Source organism: Mercenaria mercenaria, chromosome 6, assembly GCF_021730395.1.
Source record: "Mercenaria mercenaria strain notata chromosome 6, MADL_Memer_1, whole genome shotgun sequence".
NCBI lineage: Eukaryota > Metazoa > Mollusca > Bivalvia > Venerida > Veneridae > Mercenaria > Mercenaria mercenaria.
Window position 1 is genome coordinate 32,848,549 of NC_069366.1, and position 16,311 is coordinate 32,864,859.

The following is a 16,311-nucleotide window of genomic DNA, read 5'->3' on the forward strand; positions in this document are numbered from 1 at the left end:
TAACGAAAAATCGGCCATTATTGTCATAAATATATAATTATATTTATCTTTTCCCAAAACTGATCACATTTAAAGCTCGTTTCTACATTAATTGTATACATGTACATTGTTTTGTATTAAAGGCTTACTGCAGTAAAGGGTCGACAGGAATAAAATCCTCATCAACAGTCGCAGAATCTTTAAACCATTCCCATTCTAAACGTCAAGTGGGATTGGTTCAACTATGGTTTCACTGTATTCAATGAAGACGGGGTTGATTTTCAAAAGTGTTAGGTGTCTTCATTTTATATCATTAATGTAATATAAATTTTCTACATAATGTGACTTTTATCAATGACAATTCAAATTTCTGTTAAACAAATAGCTAATTTTCGGATCGTGGGAAGATTTTTATCTACACCTTTGAATGGTATACCCTTGAAATCTTTGTATTATATTATATTTGTACTTATCACCTTTTGCTAAATAAGTCATTAGAAAGAATTCTAGTGTTACATAATACAAAGACAGGATTTAAGATATTGAAAGACAATACCTTTTATTACTCATTCGGCAACATCCTGCAAAACAATCCAGCAATATAAAATCATAATATATTCTGAAAGACGACAACGATATTACCTTTCATTTAATTCGTGCAAAAATTGTCACAATCGCACATATGGTGTTTTTGCCAAATTTTCAAATATCATTTTAATGCTATTAACCCAGATTGAATGATTTCAGACCGGTAGCAGTTTACACCACAACATAAACCCGACCCAACATAAGCCCTATAAAGTATCCTTCAGCACGGAATAATAGTATATGATACTCATTGGGTGGGGTATTTTGTTGTGTGTTTGTGAGTCCACAAGATGATTATCACTATTTCAAGTTCACATGTCACCGACAAATGTTCCATTGAGGCTAACCAAATGTCAGTTTCTTGTCAACTGGCCAATCAAGTAAAATTGGTCGAGCTCGGTAAATGAAACTCTAAAAGGGAAGACTGAGTTTGCTTGCTGCTGTTTTTGAACTATCAGTTAATTACGAAAATGCTGTATTTTCAAATAGTCTAGTCTGTTTGGTTCTGTTATAACAATAATTATTTGTATTACTATTATCGTTATCACTGTCATCATCATCATCATCATCATCATCATCATCACCATCCTTAGTGACAGCGTCATCATCATATCGTCATCATTGGTATTTCTGTTACATTGTAAATTATTTAAAAGCAAGAGGGAATCAAAAAACACACATTGTTTTTGTTTTCTTGAAGTCTGTTTTTTAAACATATACTTTACTGCGAAGGGCAATTACACCATTCTGCACCGTCATTTTATTTACCGTAAACGCCAGAAGGCCGTAACTCATTACTTATTTTCTAGACTCCTTAGCCTTCTCTAACAATACCTCCATCCATAGAGCTGAGGAAACTGTTTAGAAAGAAACAATGAATCCGTGAAAAGTGAGAGACACCCATGTTAATTGCCGACATTAGGGATATGATACGGACAAATTTGAAGTATCACTCCCTATATCAAAGGCGCCTTCTCGTCATTTTTTATTCACAAAACAAACGCAACAATCCAATTAAAGTATTATTGTGTCATATCGTAATGGTTTTCTTACGTTTGTGCAGCCTCTTTTGCAGACGGTTAAATGTAATAGCGTGTGATATTTAAAGATAATTATATTTCTTCCTGCAGATAAAATTTGAATTTTGTTGGCCCTTTGCCCTTCCAAAATACTAAAATTTCAGAAAAAGACATATTTTGTTAGACTGTCTAGGTAATAAATTGTATTAAAAACTTCATAATATTCTGTGATCTGCGTTGCCCAGTTTAACAATTCCATAAACCCGCGCTATCGGGGTCTTTAAACCAAGACCAGTATACAGTACTGCAAATTGAGTCGGTTTATTAAAAAGAAAAAGAAAAAAAAATGGTCAGAAAAGAATGACTCCAATTTGACATTATAATGATCAATTTTCCTTTTATTTATTAGGTTACAAACTATAACTATAAACTATACTATATATAGAATGTATCAAGAACAAATGTTTAGATTTTTCCCCAAATGTGTTTCCGCCGTTTTGACCACAGATTTTAAATGCAGTTTAATTACTGTTTGTATATAGATGGGTTCTTTTACACCTAGTTAGCATAACAGCAGCCTATGAGATATTTGATATTTGCTACATTAATTTTTGCACGTTCGCAATGAGAAATGATATCAAATTATCATGACTTGTAAAGAATAAACAAAACAGTAATATTTTGTCTATGGCTTTATCTTGAAATCAGTTCTCTTATAAAACTAAAAGAAAGAACTTTAATAACAATTTGAACGTACAAATACAACATTCATAAAATAGTAAAAGGTTAGTTTTTATTTGTAATGTAACACTTTAGTGAACGACTTCCCGGTCAGTACTCGAAACTATCAGTTCTCGTTCCTTCGGACATCGGGCAAATAATTTTAACTATTGAGTTGCAGGTTTTTCAATAAATTCACACTGCACGCTCTTGAAATTGTCTTGTATCTTTAACACAATATTTATTCCAAACTCCGTTTTTGGCGCCATAAGTCATAAAAGTTATTTCTCTTGCAACAAGGAACATATGGATGGTTTCAAGTCTCGGATAATCTCATAAACGCGAGAAGCTGAAGGCTTAATTGTAACAATAACTTCTTAATTATAAATCGTCATTTTATTGCATACTTCTTGATAATTCCGTCCAAATTTTATATCCATGATGTTTGATATCGTAAACATTGCAACAGATATACAAATTCATTCGGGAGTTATAAATTGTTGTTTGAGGAAAAGAATAAGAAAAAAAGAAATGTAAGAGAAAAAAAATAACGAGAAACAAATGAAAGGTAAAAAACATAAGACAAAAGGAGAAAAATGAAAATGGAGAACATAAACATGAAAAAAGAAAAAAAGAAGAATGAAGGTAAAACTTAAAGAAAGAAAAGAAGAAGAAAATATTTATTTATCAATAAGCATTAGTATAATGTTCTTAATATTAAGGTAATTAACATTTTTCTGTACTATTCCGAAACAATTATATACATTTGGACGATAATCCAGCCGAAAAACACACTGGGCGAGACGGTAGCTGAAACCGAGCTGGGTACAAGTCAAATATGTCCCATATTGTCCTGGACATTGTTAACAATCGTGAAACATCGACTAGTTCTGTATCCTCCGTAGCATAAAAGCCAGTTTACAATTTACTGATTAAAATACGAACGTAGCGAATTTTCCCGTATGAGCGTAGACAAGAATATATCTTTATTCATTTGTTTATTTGAGTCTCTTTCACACGCATACATACATATATAAAACATAGAAAATAACATACAAGATGCATATCACCATTCTTATTAAAGGATTTTACGAAACTACATCCTACATTTTATAACAAATATTTTATTTACATCTAAATAGATAAACCAAGATTTAACTTGTATGGATCCACGGAATAACTGTTGAAAAAAAATCTTATGTGAACCAGTGAGTATGTATGTATTGATATAAAAAGATAAAGTGTGTGAAGTTGGCGAAAGTCCAATGTCGTTCTGAAATCGAATTTCTCATCTTATGGTGGAATGAAAGATATATCTACCTATCTAGCAAGTCAAGTCAAGTCAATACTTTTATTCAGGGTCACAGTTTACATGGTGTAAATACATGTGAACAAATACATATACAAATGATAAAGTTCATGGTAATATGCATGTTTACTGTTCTGAAGGGGAAATGATCAAAACAAGAACACATTTTAAAAAGAGAAATTGGTATTATACGATGAAGAACATCAATTATATAATGTCAGATTTCATTAGCGAAAAGGAATAAAAAGCAAAAACAAAAATAGAAGTTGAGAAACATTGCTTCTAAATTGTATGACACGTAATTTTTGCTGTTTACTTTAGACGTATCTAGGTTTGTATTTACTCGGTTTTGATTGGACGAGTTCGCAGGGCGCGCGAGGATCACGGAATCCACGTGTACAGTTTATGAATGGAGGCTACTACCGAGATCTCTTATCCAATGTCCAATGTCAAACTGCTCGCCAACTTCACACACTTAAAAAACACAACCATTCCTTTAGAATTAAAGTATTTAGGAAAGACAACTCCACAGCCCATACAGACCAAAGTGTCTACTGGCCCTGTAGATATGTATCTCGTATCAAAAAATACGGAAGCGTTGAATGACCTCATCTTGCGAGATTTTTGTCATCTTACATACAATTAACTTGATGGTAAGTCATTACGCTCACGGTAACCTCGCTATATCATTTTAGAATCTTCTATATTACTTAAACGTTTCCACTTTACCCAAGAACACACAGATGCACCATTGTATCAATGAATTTTTTATATGTTTAAAAACACAAAATTTGTTTTATACCATCTAGATTTATCAGACGTCTTCAAATAAATTCTCTCTTTTTTCCCCTTAACCACCAATCCATCCTCACATTATTTCAATTCTCGCGTGATATTACGTGATAATGCGTTAATCGACTCTTCAGGTGTGGAGTTAGTTTTTATACAACTTTATTTGTTTCCGGTTTGGGTGGTCCGAAATGTTTAGCATGTCAGATCAACATTATATTCCGCTGACAAGTGGGTTCTATATGTTTGTTTCTTCACTGGCAGGCCCGAGATTCGTGTATATTCTGTTTTGACTATTAATACAGTATCCAGACACATTCTCTAATTCACTGTTTGGCAGTTTGCTTATACACTCTTGTTCTTACGAGAAGGCCAAATGAAATCAGCCTTGTTTTGCTTGCTGCATGGTACTGTTTTACACTTTTTTTCTTTTAATGTCGCAAAAAAAGTATTTGGCTTGTATTTTAATAATCTTGCTGGCACATGAGTTATCGTAGAAGAGTTTGCATGAAGCATACATAATCAGAATAGGCAGTTTGAAAATATAAACAGAATTGGAAAACAATGAAAATCGGATAATAAAATGTTGAAAATAAGGTTATAAGATAAATCCCTTTACTGAAACACAAGCAGTCGTTTTTATTTTAATTTCTTTTTTTTTTTTTTTGCTCTTTGACTATTACCACAGTGTACTTTATATAAATAGAACCATAATTATTTCCTTCACATGTTTGACGTCTCGGGGGTGAAATAAAGCCATTACATAAATTTGGTAATATACTTTAAAAAAAATGTTAGTGTAATAACATTTTGACGTTGACGTCGTTTCAAGTAAAGAAGACGTTAGTCAAATTAATTTGTTTCATGACAGGTAAAGAAAGAAGGAATTTCGATATTTCAGAAGATCGTCACCTCAACGCAACAAAGTCGTATCTCTATATAAATTTATAATAAGATACGACTTTGTTGCGTTGAGGTGACGAGATGTTCAAAATAAAATTACACTTTCACGACACGTCTTTCCACGACGATTTTATTAAACTCGTTGGACAAAAATACTTAAATGCTCCAGAGCCTCCCATTTTATTATTTTATTTAACTGGTTTAATAAATGTAGTATTAAAAGCGCTCATGTAATATTCTATATGTAACAACGTCAAAATCACTATGACACCACGCCCTGACGTTTGTAAACACGAGTGTCCAGTGGAACCCTCGTGTTTTAGATATACGACTTCTGTTCCTATGTAATTCATGGAAAATTACAAGGACTGTATAAGAAATGCAGCTGTACTGTAAGGACTTCACTTTGCCTTAACTGCATTTCTTCTTAATACATCTGAACTAATACAACTGCATAGAATACCGTCAAACCTGTATACAAAAGCCACGATTTGGGAAGCCGAAAAGTAGTTGTCTTTATTCGCAGTTTATAATAGACTCAACTCAACTTTTTTTTCATTTATTTCAACCCTGGTACATATACATATACAGCAAGACAGCAAGTGTTGTTATCGACAGTGAAACTAGCAGTAGAGTTTTTGCTCAGGTTTGATTCTTTATATTATACAGTTATTCAATGGCTTAGTACCGGTTAATAGTCAAAACTATTGCCCCAAGTCCGAAAGACAGGGGGAAAATACAATGTAGTAACTATTACCCGACAAGCCATTCAATTAAGAATCTTATTACATGACATCAGAAAAAAAACACATATATTTTCTTCAAGTTTTGGCTTCAGTCCGAAAAAAATAGTGATGATCTAAAGACTGGTCAACAGCGCAAGCATGGAAGAAAATAGAAAGATGATGATGAAAAAAAAAACCAGCAATTCATATAGAGTCATGTGATACACTTTATAAAATCTGCGAAACACATGCATTTTATTTACGGCCTCAGTATTGTAAATCTTCATGCACACACAGCTTCTGTTGATGTATTCATAAATAAACCAAAATGTATTTAGACAGACTGTTGACTGTATCTCGTGATGAGATACACCACTATAAGAAGAATATTGTATATTTCCTGTAGAAAGATGTGTTGATTGAGTTTTTTCACGGAATATTACTCTTTCTGTTTTTGAAGACTGAAAAAGAAAAGCGTACACATAATATATCTGAGCTTGAACCAGTATCAGAATTCCAGCTTCTGATTGGTTGCCTTTGCGCATACTCTCTAAACTGACCAATGACAATGTTGCATTCTGAGATAGATCTCCAAAACGAGGCTATAGGCTTAAATGGCGTTAAAACTGATATGGCAGCGGGCCATTTTGATCTTTGTTATTAGTGGTCAGACAAGTGTTCTGTGACGATTGTATTCCGCGGTTCTATTCTCAGTGCATGGAAGAAAATAGAAAGATGATGATAAAAAAAAACACAGAAACGAACAATATGCAAAAAAGGGAGTTTATGCTTTCACACGATAAATTATTGACTGGAAATGAAAAAAGGACTTGTTGATCTGAAACCATTCGTTTTATACTTACACTAAACTGACATCTCTGTACTTCTTGTATTTTTTTATCATGTCTTTTTGCTGACAGTGCGGCTGAAAAAAGTCTTCTTGTGTAAAATTTGGATTCGTATGTGAGAATTGCAGTCGTGGATTTTCTTTTTTAATTCAAGCTTTATATAATCAGGGAGGGGTCAATTCAGTGTGCTGCACACTCAACACTTAACCCTTATCATGCTGGACAAAATTGGTTTTGCCTTTGCGACCAGTGTATATCATGATCAGCCTGCACATCCGTGCAGTCTGATCAAGATCTGCACTGTTCGCCATTCAGTCAGTATCTTTTTTTGTAAGAACCCATTTTTAACCCCAGTTAATGGTACTTTCCAAATTGAAAGATTGACAAGCTCATTATAGAAATAAATCAGGGCAAGGGTTAAGAATGGCGTTTACTGTAGAATGTGAAATTTTCGCGCAGACTTTATTTTGGGATTTCATGGTTAGTAGACTTATTCGCGATGTTAAGAATTCGCGATACGCGGGTTTTTTAACTTTAGGACATGATGTAGATTAATATTCGCGAATAGTTTTAATTCGCGAGTGGCATTATTTGCGGATATTTGCGAAAATAAAACTATCATGAATGTTACCCAGTTTACAGCATCATAATCGGGGAAATCAGACATCGAAAAACAATTTTTTCATTGATATTTTTTTCCATATCAGATCAACGAAAATCAGACTCAGGCTGTTGTTTGTAACCGAGACAACTCAATTTCAAATTTTGCACCGGGACCCATCCGACGCCCAGTATTTTAAAGTAATTTTGCACTTTTCTACGCTCAATAATACAATTTTAGCTTAATCTGCGGTTTAAGGATTTTGTTAATTAGAACAATATAGGAAACTTTTTATTTTCTAATTAACAGTGCAATCGTAACTATATTCTCGGTTCTAAGGTGTGTTATTTTGTGATTTATTTCTCATTCCGTGTCGGAATCTAGCGTGCCAATAAAAGATTACGTAATTTAATTTTTGTAATGTGAAAAAAAAAAACCTGAAACATTTACAAATAATTTGATATTTTGTATTGCTCGGTTTCGTAACTATTCATTCGTTCTTGCGGTTTTATTTATTTGTTAATTAGACAAATATTTTTTTTCTTGTAATATAACCTGTCAATAACATATTGTCACATTATCTAATATTTGTACACCTGGATAAATGAGTGTCCGGTCCTAGATTTTATTGTTTTATTGCACGCAACATCTTTGATCTTTTTTTTTTTGTTTTCATGATTCATAATAATCCCGAACAAATAATGCCCGGATGAAAAAAAAACTTCTTGTAGCCTATGACACATGCAAAGTTTATCTCTACATTAAATCATTTCTTCGGTTGAATGAAAATAATGGAATAGGTTTTTTTTTGCATATTTCCGCAAACCCATCTTTTTATTTGATGTAAAACCAGAGGTGCGCCGAAATGTGCAAAAGAAGAAATACAAAAAAACTTCTCTCCCATTTGCATCCAACAAGCATGCATCCTGATAATTGTCATAACGCACGATATTTTAACCAAAAGCAACAAAGCCAGGAGATATGATAGAGTTATTAGAACAGTAACTTGATGTGGCCGGGATGTTGTACTCGGTTCAAGTGGATTTTGCCAGGACTGTATTACACACGCATACCCAGAAATTTAAGCCAGTTTGCGCCAGCGAGCAAGCATACCCGATCAAGCCATAGTTTCAATAAAAGAGAAAGGGTCAGTGTGGCCGATCTATTAAATAAAACACAAAAGAGATCGTGATTGCATCCACGGCAATATTGGGCAACTTGATTGCCAGTTTACGCCCGTTACGTGATTTGGCTTACGCCTTACGGTAGGAAAGCGAGTAATAGTGTATGTAGAGTCACCTTGACCTTCAATAAGCTTCAAAGGAGTATAAATCCATAGCAATGACCTTAAAACTTAAACAAGTTTAAAAATTACATTATGTAGTGTACTTGTAAAACTCTACGAGAGCCTTACGGAAGCGGCGCACGCCATTTTGTACCCAACGAATACTTAGTGAAGTGTCTCCATCGCTTGACCCTCCGCTGCTTTCGCAGACGAAAAAACTGGCAAAATATGTCCTAGGAATATCTAGGTATCGGCGTGTTCGAGATACTGGTTTTTATACTAGATTTTTTTTTCTTCGGGTAAACGGCGTAAACCATACATTCCTGGTTAATAGACATGGTCAGAAACTGTTATGGATTTTCCCATTGACTTATTTGTAAAGCAACGATTTCCTAACGATGGAAAACAGTCGTTGACCAAAGAGGTGTGCTATTCCAAAATTGCATTAAAGCGTTGTATTATAGTTTTGCGATTGGAAGCAAGGCCCAATTTCATGTCAATCAGTTTGTGTCGCATTGCCTTATATAACAGTGTGCATGCAAATTTTATGTTACCCTCACTGTTCCTGCTGTTATGCAAGTCAACTTTTATGAGTGGATAAAAGTTGAGTATTCCGACTGATTCTCGTGACGTCATGTATTCTATGACTAATTTTTTAGATTTTGAAATTCTCCATATCTTAATTATCTCGACTGCATTAAAAGCTCATAGTAATGTAATTGTTATTACTTTTCTCTGTATTTAATGTCATATAAATGCAATTACTTAACTGCTATCATTTCAAATTATTAAGAAAATAATTCAAAGATAAGTGTTTTTTAAATGCGCATGAGGTGAATAAATAATTTTGAAGTTCGGATTAAAATAATTAAAGGAATATTTAAAATATAAAAACGGCAAAATACTTTTATTACAGTATACTGCTCAGTTAAGACCAAAACTATATGATTTATGACATACAAATGAGTTCAAATCGCGTATTTACCAACCTTTTGCAAAGACGATTATTTGCAATGTTTTCGTGAAGAAAAAATGGAATCTGGCCCCTGCACTGAATGTCTAGTCACGAAATGTGTTAGTTTAGTCACTTTGTACTAAAAGACACATTTTCTCGCTTAAAACCATCAGATGAGAATGTGCACGTGCATTATAAAGTGAAAGTATTGGTCATATGTTTAACCTTTAGCCTGCTAAATTTTGGACTAGTCCATAATTCAATTTTGGCAATACCATTCATTATTCGAAGGGGTGTTCACTGAAAATTTACTGACTGAATAGCGAACAGTGCAGACCATGATTAGCCTGCACGGACATGCAGGCTGATCTTGGTCTGCACTGGTCGCATAGGCAGACTCACTTGCCACCAGCAGGCTAAAGGTTAAGGATATTTTTATTAGTATGTTCATGTAATATGCCTAACCATACGTTAATGGTTATATGTACAAGGGTGGCAATTAGAAAAAAACATGGCTATAAGTCCGAATTAGTCATTTTACACCCACGTTATACTAAGAAGTCAGCCTACTCGTCATGTTTGAAATCAATTCATCGAATAAACGACTGAATTGGCAGACTGAAAAAATGTCATGTAATGAAGTGCTACTGTATTTGTAAGGTTCTCTGCAATTCACTAAACTGGATTTTTCATGAAATTGTCTCTCGCGCGTTTTTTGTTTCTTCAGAAATACCTCGTCCCTTTTGAGGTTTTAGATAAAAAATGTCATTAAATTGCGGAACTTCTGCGATCTCATGTTAGGACAGCTGCAATAAAAAAAAGTAAAATACAAAAATGTAAAGAAAGCGTGTTTTTTTATCAATTTGAAAAAGTCTTTCGAAAAATAAAAATATGACTTTTTGGACTTTTCGACTCTCATATTTAGAAAAGTTTATCCTTAATAATTCATTTCTAATATTTACAGTATCATCAGGTCTGATATTTCTCCAGATATCGCACCGATCGACCCGTATAAAATATACGGCGTCCTGAAGGATATAAAACTCAAATACCTGGAAACTGCTTTCAAGTGACCGAAACACGTTTTGATAGATACATTATAAATCAGGTCAATGCTAAATTATTTTCACATCATGTCAGCAAGCAGATGCCAAAATAGTGAAGAAAGAATGTTTTGGTAAGCATGCAGCCAGAGTAAAGCTGCACTCTGTAGTCTGCGACTCAATGGCGTTATGGTTTAAGGCCGCTGGCTTTGAATCACCCACTCCACTTCTCATTTCTGTGGGTTCGAAACCCCGCGTGAAATACAGAATAACTCCATAAGAGGAAGCCATGAATCCCGGTGACGGAGGGTGCGTGGTTCTACGTGGACTATAGTCTGGTTCCCGTCGTACTGCAAACAATACGTCACGATAACATAGTGAAAGGGGAAGGAACTCCAGACTACGTGGACTAACCTCCATTAAAAATATGACTTTTAAGTTGATCGTAGTATTTTAAGCCCAAACACCTTTGCGCTGTCTGTTGAGTTTATTCAAATATATTCCACTGGGCTATAAGCCCACGGTGGCACACATACATAATATAAACGAAGTGTGGGGAATGTAAGACTAACTTGTTTTACATAAATATATACTGAATAAAGCAGTCTGGGTCTGAAAATCTTGACACGTTTAAAGAAATATTGGCTTCAGTTCTCGTCGGTCTCTTTAATTGTCTTTAACCTTTACCCTGCTAAATTTCTAAAATGGACTGGTCCATCATTTAATTTGGGCAAAACCATTTATTATTCCAAGGGGTGTTCACTGAAAATTTAGTAACTGAATAGCGAACAGTGCAGACCATGATCAGACTGCACGGATGTGCAGGCTAATCATGGTCTGCACTGGTCGCAAAGGCAGAATCAGTTGCCGCCAGCAGGCTAAAGGTTAAAAATACATGTAATAATTTGAAAATTTAAAATTTGAAAGATATATTTTTGGTTCAATTTCCCATGTGCCAAATATGTACACATGGATTTTCCTTATTACAAAAAATAGTAGATATATATGTAAGGCTTCGCGTAATATGGAAATCATTTGCAACAAATTTCAAATTCGAAAAAAAGGTTCTATTACTATTAATAAAGCATTATTGTGGAAAAGACATTGATTTCATTTCCCCTGTCCATCGAAAAGACACTCTTGTAATATCTTCTATAGGCTGATCACTACCAAATAAAATGTAAACCTACGCAGGTCTTATCACAAGAAGTCCAAATATAAATAGTCCTAATAATTCTTCCTTTCCTCGTGCCCTTCCTCAATAAGATCATGTTTTCTTTTTCTTGACTTCGTTTTAGTATGTATTTGTAGCATTGTAGCTATCTGTCGAAATCGACATGTTTCTATCGCATTCTAGATTAAAATGGGCGGTGAATGAACTTTAAGTCTCGGAAAGAGACAATGAAAGAAGCGGAAAGGAGTAAATTAAGAGGGTTGTATTTAATGAAGTATAGCTGTCTTATATAAATGTTAACACCTCTTTTTCTTTTTCGTTTTCTTTTTCTATAGCAGCGATACAGTTCTTTATGGGAATATAAGTCTCTGAAAATTTGATATGCTAGAAAATGTCAAAAAAAAAACGTTTTAATGGGGATAATAAGCCAGCTACTCGCTAGGTGGCGCTAGTAAAATAAGGGGTAAACAATGCTGACCCAGATTCTTATCTCACTACACTTTGCAATGGATTCTGAGAAGAAATCAAAATATTTTGGATGGAAAGTTATACAGTTACAGAGAAAATTAATAAAAAGAGGGGCATCAATCAAAGGCAGAAAGGAAGATTTGTTAACAAGGTATGTTTTTATGTTGTTATAATTAAATAATTTTCAGAAAAATAGTATTAATCTATTCAAACCTTGAGAAACCAGTACATGTAGGCCATGGTGTATATTGCAAGTTTTATTGATGCTATCTTTATTGCATCTCATTATTTGTAGATTTAGTGTTGCTTACACAAAGCAATAATACTGGAGAGTAGCCCTTTGAATAACATTTTACAGGTTAATGACTTATGCTAGCACTATATCTTGTTTGAGGAATTTATGGTGTCTATCTTTTTCTTACTTTCAGACTTTAAGCATATGACAAAAAATCAAGACTTCAGGGATGAACATATATTCTCCTACCAGAACCTCTGGGTTCCGACTGGTCCACTGAAGCGTTTCACCAACTGCAAGCAGACCATAGGATCCACTTCCCTAAATTGGGAAGCAATATGAAAAAACAGCAGTTAAGAAATTTGAAAAGCAAACGGGATATAGTGTTAACAACTGTGGTTTATTCATATGTAGAGAAAGACCATATCTGGCTGCAACACCCGACGGAGTCATCAATGAACAAACAATAGTTGAGGTTAAATGTCCATATGCTGGGAAAGAAGAAATGATCCAACCTGGGAAATTGTTTCCATACTTGGAGTATACGGACGGAGAAATTGAGCTAAAGAAAACTTCAAACTACTATTATCAGATACAGGGACAGATGTATATAAGTAAAAGACAATATTGCTTTTTCATTATGTATATATTCAAGGATATTTTTGTACAAAACTAGATCATGAGTACTGTAACACAAAGCTAGAACTGTTCTACAAAAAGTATCTGCGGAAATAAATAGCTGATCATCTGTGAAATAACATTGATGATGATATATGTAGACATTTGCAGTACAATATGATGTTCATTCTATGATAAATAATTGTATGTAGTTGAAATAAATATATAACAGCCCAGCATTAATAGTTCATATTTCTTAGTATTTCTGCGCAAAACAATAATAGTTATGCAAGTTTACCAACAATACACCTGCGGAAATTAGCTATGTTGAAGCACACAAATGTAATCCTTGACCCAAGATTAAGTTTTGTTTTTGGCAAGTCAGATCTTAATATTTTGAAACAATATCATGTTTACTAGGTTGCCACAGTTTTGTCTTATTCCCAGGATCTTCTAGTTTACTGCTACTCTCCATCAATCCTTTTAAATGTTGTTCTTTTGGAAAATGAATTCCTTCTAACCCTTACATAGAGGTACACAACAATACTGAACCATAATCAAATTCAATCCTTTAAATAAATGTGTTTAAGTAATTCATTTGACTATTTTCTAAGATTTTATTTTGTTCTGGGTCAAATATCTAGGAAATTGCAAATTAATTAGTGTTTAGGGTCAAATACCTAGGAAATTACAAATTAATTAGTGTTTATTACGCAGAATCTCTACTACATTCTATAGTAAATCTAAGGTCAGGCGAGATGATGTTTACCCTTTATTTCTCCAGCGCCCTCTGTGGAGATAACCAGAGGTAACTCTGTTCTTATTATCCCCATTGGGGATAATAAGCCAGCTACTCGCTAGGTGGCGCTAGTAAAATAAGGGGTAAACAATGCTGACCCAGATTCTTATCTCACTACACTTTGCAATGGATTCTGAGAAGAAATCAAAATATTTTGGATGGAAAGTTATACAGTTACAGAGAAAATTAATAAAAAGAGGGGCATCAATCAAAGGCAGAAAGGAAGATTTGTTAACAAGGTATGTTTTTATGTTGTTATAATTAAATAATTTTCAGAAAAATAGTATTAATCTATTCAAACCTTGAGAAACCAGTACATGTAGGCCATGGTGTATATTGCAAGTTTTATTGATGCTATCTTTATTGCATCTCATTATTTGTAGATTTAGTGTTGCTTACACAAAGCAATAATACTGGAGAGTAGCCCTTTGAATAACATTTTACAGGTTAATGACTTATGCTAGCACTATATCTTGTTTGAGGAATTTATGGTGTCTATCTTTTTCTTACTTTCAGACTTTAAGCATATGACAAAAAAATCAAGACTTCAGGGATGAACATATATTCTCCTACCAGAACCTCTGGGTTCCGACTGGTCCACTGAAGCGTTTCACCAACTGCAAGCAGACCATAGGATCCACTTCCCTAAATTGGGAAGCAATATGAAAAAACAGCAGTTAAGAAATTTGAAAAGCAAACGGGATATAGTGTTAACAACTGTGGTTTATTCATATGTAGAGAAAGACCATATCTGGCTGCAACACCCGACGGAGTCATCAATGAACAAACAATAGTTGAGGTTAAATGTCCATATGCTGGGAAAGAAGAAATGATCCAACCTGGGAAATTGTTTCCATACTTGGAGTATACGGACGGAGAAATTGAGCTAAAGAAAACTTCAAACTACTATTATCAGATACAGGGACAGATGTATATAAGTAAAAGACAATATTGCTTTTTCATTATGTATATATTCAAGGATATTTTTGTACAAAACTAGATCATGAGTACTGTAACACAAAGCTAGAACTGTTCTACAAAAAGTATCTGCGGAAATAAATAGCTGATCATCTGTGAAATAACATTGATGATGATATATGTAGACATTTGCAGTACAATATGATGTTCATTCTATGATAAATAATTGTATGTAGTTGAAATAAATATATAACAGCCCAGCATTAATAGTTCATATTTCTTAGTATTTCTGCGCAAAACAATAATAGTTATGCAAGTTTACCAACAATACACCTGCGGAAATTAGCTATGTTGAAGCACACAAATGTAATCCTTGACCCAAGATTAAGTTTTGTTTTTGGCAAGTCAGATCTTAATATTTTGAAACAATATCATGTTTACTAGGTTGCCACAGTTTTGTCTTATTCCCAGGATCTTCTAGTTTACTGCTACTCTCCATCAATCCTTTTAAATGTTGTTCTTTTGGAAAATGAATTCCTTCATAACCCTTACATAGAGGTACACAACAATACTGAACCATAATCAAATTCAATCCTTTAAATAAATGTGTTTAAGTAATTCATTTGACTATTTTCTAAGATTTTATTTTGTTCTGGGTCAAATATCTAGGAAATTGCAAATTAATTAGTGTTTAGGGTCAAATACCTAGGAAATTACAAATTAATTAGTGTTTATTACGCAGAATCTCTACTACATTCTATAGTAAATCTAAGGTCAGGCGAGATGATGTTTACCCTTTATTTCTCCAGCGCCCTCTGTGGAGATAACCAGAGGTAACTCTGTTCTTATTATCCCCATTTAGTGGATTTTATATGAAATAAAGAACAGCCGGATTTAGTGGTGTTCCGCCTATAAGATGGTCGTGGTTATTGTGTTTTCGCAGACTTGAAAAAAATTTCGCAGTGAACTGAATTAGGATATTGAACATTAAAATCAAAACATACTGTTTAGGATAGACTGAAATCAAGGTTTTAGTATTTCGGTCCAGTTTTTCGAAGAAGGGCGGTAACTCGTATTCAGTTCCAATACAGTCTTTAAGTTATACAATTACATATAACAAATTCGAGGTTTTGATTTAAATGTCGTTTTCGTACTTATTTTTAACCAATCATAGTAGAGAAAATTGTCCAACTTAATATGTTTATAGGATTCAAAAATTGCCATTGACTTAGGTGCATCTTATTAGATGCTTGAGTTTTGTGCCTGGTCTCAAGACTTAGTTTTATAACTTGGTATTGGGATGTGGAGACTGGGGTTTAATTACATTCCTGTCAT